Consider the following 4,249-nt stretch of genomic DNA (forward strand, 5'->3'; position numbering starts at 1 on the left):
AAATGTTATTTGCCAAACATAAACTTTTATTTGCACACATCAGAAATCTTTTGCCCATGACGTCATGTGAGAATCATAAGCAAAACTTTGAGTCAAACAAAAACTTAGAATATCAAGAAAAGATTTCTGACATGAACAAATAAGCTTGTTTTGCAAAAAAAAAATCACTTCATGAGACAAATGTGTGATTTAAATGTTTAAAAAAGTTTTTTAAGAAAAACTCAGTAGGCTTTTCTCATGGTGACATGCATTAACAATTAAATATTTGCTTTTGTTTTTTTCTTTTTTCTGTAGTTCCACCTTAAAATTTGATGCAGCTCTGTTTTCCTGAATGGACCGTCTTCATCTCCACTGCAGCAAACAGGCACCTCTTTTTATAGATTACAGTCACTAAAAGGTTGCATTGTACCCTTGTTTATATTTTTAATAGTGTAATTCTGCAAAGACAAAATATGTAAATCAGAGCTAGACCACCAGCTCTGATTTACATATCTTGCTAAATTGCGAGTTTGAATATGGCAATACTTTCCTATAACAAAATAGACCTGCAGAAAGAAATTACTAATAAAATTTCTTACATATGCATAGTTGTGTGCTCTGTATAGATATTTCCCTTAGCTTTGATTGTTTATTTCACAATTTTATAATTTATCATTGTTTATTAAACTCTGAAAGCTGAGTGGCTTTGTTAATATTCTGTCCTAGAATACGGTTGGATGTGCCCTTTTTTTTTGAGCACCTGCCCCTTTAGTGGTCTCTGCACGGCCCTGATAATGAGTCCCGAAAATTGAATAGTTATATAAAAAGATACAAAATTCGCTAAAATATCTAAATAAAGAGCAGGACGATAAATCTGTTTTATTAGAATGCAAAGATAGAAGAAGTGGCAAATTAGAGGAATATGACTTTCATTTTTAATATGTTTTTCATGTTGTGTTAGCATAATATAATATAAAAGCGGTGTGGTCACATTTGAGAGGCACTTTATCCACTAAGGTGATGCTGTCGGGTAAGCCTTGACAGTGATGAAAACCAAAGTGTGATTAACCGATACGAGGGATTAAGTTGAAACGGGTGTGTCTTTGTGTTGGAGACCAAATGCATTGGAAGTGATAGGCTGCTGAAGGCTCCTGCCAGAGAACAAAAACTCAAACGCAGGTGTGCTTTAGATAGTGCACTTTCACATGCTAGAGCGAAACGCCGCAAAGAAAAATACCCACACACACCGAGGTCCCACAGCTCGAGCTGTAATCAGTGTGTTTACATGGAACGTCAAGAAACCTGGGTAGCTCTGACAAAAAGCGAGGGGCTAAATGAAGAAATGCTCAGACAAAACTCTAAATGGTGTCACCCTCATCACCAGCATCGAAACTACACACACGCAAATACACACACACACACAGTGTTGTCCAGCGCTCCTCGTTGACGAGGACTGATAGAGCAAACGGAGATGAGGACGGAGGAGTCAAACAAAGGAGTGAAATATGACGACAAGAGGAAACAGAAAGCCCAAAAAAGAGAAGAGGAAGCAGAGGAATGGAGCACAGGATGAAGATGACAGATATTAAAGCACCAGAGCTCATGGAGAGACTTTTCCCTTCCTGAGAGCTAATATACAGAGATTAGTGGGTGGGTGGAAGAACCAAATACAATGACTTTCTTAAAACTTGGAAGGGGAGGGCAGTGCTTTGCAAAAAGTGAAATATAGTAGTGTCTTTAAATATTAAGCTGCTCTTATCAGTTCAGCTCTTATCAGTCTTTCTTTTCGTCTTTTTCGTAAGATTTTCAAAGCAAACTTTTCATGCTACTTTCGCAATTGGCATTCAGTGTGCTAAACGTCAACATTATTAATACTATGAAACATGTATAGCGCTATAAATTACTGCAAATTATTAAAGTGCCATTTAAAAAAAATCTGATTCAAGTTTCTTTGAAGCACAGAAACAATAGCAAAAGTGACGCACACCAACTTCCCAGTCAGAGGTCGCTTAATGCTTCGGCAGGAAATTCGCCGTCTGTTTAAACTACAGGTGAGTGACTTGTGGGGGAGGAGGGGGGGGGGACCTGAAGCAAATTTAGGACAAACCGAACATTTGTCTTTTTTCCACACGTTTCCACACTCACTGGCTGAATAGCCTCTCCTTTCCAGCATGTGTGGAGATGGGGAGGACCGGGAGGAGAGAAGAGGCGGAGGGGGAGGAAAGTAATATTTCTCTTGAGAGAGATTGATGTGATCTGTTCGGCACTTCATTGTTTGAGGACGATTTGAGTGAACAGCCTGTTCTCAGCAGACCTGGCCACCTGAATCTGTGTGTGTGTGTGTGTGTGTGTGTGTGTGTGTGTGTGTGTGTGTGTGTGTGTGTGTGTGTGTGTGTGTGTGTGTGCGTGGTGTGTGCGCACGAGTCAAAAGTACAACGTGAGCATTAAAGGAAAGAAATTGCTCTATTATTTTAGCGACTGCAACAAATCAGTTTGTTCACCTTTGTCCCCCCTCGATTGAGCGAGCATGGACAAACTCAGGCAGCACGCGCGGGATTGCCTGCTTGTCTGCGCGCCGCGTGAGCCTCGCCGAGTCAATAGAGTCTTTCACGTCCGCTGATAAAAGGAGCGATGGACAACAAGACGTGTATACTTTACTCACGCGTAGACTTGTGGTTGATCTTGTAATCAGTTTTTAACCATCAGACACTAGTTCGCGTAGATTCGTCAAGGAATAACTGCTTTTCGTTGCACTGTTTTTTGTCTTTTCTTCGGTTATTGTCTGTTTTGAAACACGCTCTCGTGAAGCCCTTTCAGAGCTCGCGGCTACATTCGGAAAAAGTTTTGCCTGTAGAACATGCATAAAAAGTGAGGTTCCGAGATCGAAGGTCCTTTTTCCACCAGTTACCAATAAATGGAAGGTGATTGTGGATGAGGAAGATAAACCAAAAACGATCACAAAAAACAAACAAACAAGTGTTTTCTCCTTTCGGTTTTTCTACAAAAACTCACAGGACGAAGCAGCGACGAACCGCCAGATAGGAAGCGTCAGCTTCGGTAAAAGGATTAGGAGCGCTGCTGCAAGTGGAATCAGGTAGGATTTTATGTTTCAGATATAATTAGTCAAGTTTAATTATTTTAATTAACTCAGTGATGTCCCAGTCACCCCATCCCTGTATTTTCACTTAAAAATGTCAAATGCACAATTACTTTGCTCTAGGCTGATTTTAGAGCATAGAAAATGTCAAATAGATACAGATTTAAACCGTATTTATTTATTTTTTTTTATCATCCATTACGTTGCACCTGAAAAACGCCTGCTGGAAACTCGACACAGCAAATTTGCAAGTGGCAGAAGATTGCTGTTGGGACATTGCAACTTTTTCAAGGTTAATCTGATGATGTTTTTATGGGCGGTGTGTAGTGACTGAATGACGTCGCTGCATGCTGGCTCAACGTAAGGGATCGCTGTAAAGTCAATGACACAACATGAGCGATTGTCCATGTGCTCCTCCAGGAGGACTGAATATGACCCGACGCAATCTGCTGGGTTTCCTTTGATAGGAAACGTTATAAACCAGTCTGAATACTAAACTGAACCTGACTGCATTGTTTGATAACTGGGATGAATTAGAGCGTATGGATAATTGGACTGAAATGACTTTTTACTGTAAAGACGACGCGTTGAGTCGGTACGATACAAATAAACTGGATTGAATTGACTTACAAGGCAGCAATCAGCCGGTTTTTATGGAAAACAAGAGCACAGCAATTTGCCAGGTTTCTCTTCCATGTGCTTGGAAAAGTCTTGACATTTGCTGGACGTTTTAACACTGAAAGAATAAACCTTATAACGTGCAGCTGTTTAGATATTACTGTGATAAATAAACAGCTAGTTTTACATTTTGTTTCTCAGAGCTGTTTCATAATATGAGAAGCTGCAACTTGGATCCAAAAATCTTATGGTAACTCCAGCTAAAAGCAATTACAAGACAGTTTTTTTTGTTTGTTTGTTTGTTTGTTTTCAAGCAAATATAATTAGACTATAGATGCAAAAATACCACTGCCATTTCTTTTGTGTTTCCCCTTTTTATTGCCTTTTCAAACAATAAACAATGCACTTATCCCCATTTTATTGCTACTCATTGTGTTTAATCACTCTAGCGTGTCAGTAATACTCCTTGCAACACATTAAGAACAATTACGCTTTCTTTAATCCATGTGACACAACAATCCCTCCAGCCCTAAGAGGGGAAAGCATCATTCATAT

This window comes from Poecilia reticulata, linkage group LG5, assembly GCF_000633615.1.
Source record: "Poecilia reticulata strain Guanapo linkage group LG5, Guppy_female_1.0+MT, whole genome shotgun sequence".
Lineage (NCBI taxonomy): Eukaryota > Metazoa > Chordata > Actinopteri > Cyprinodontiformes > Poeciliidae > Poecilia > Poecilia reticulata.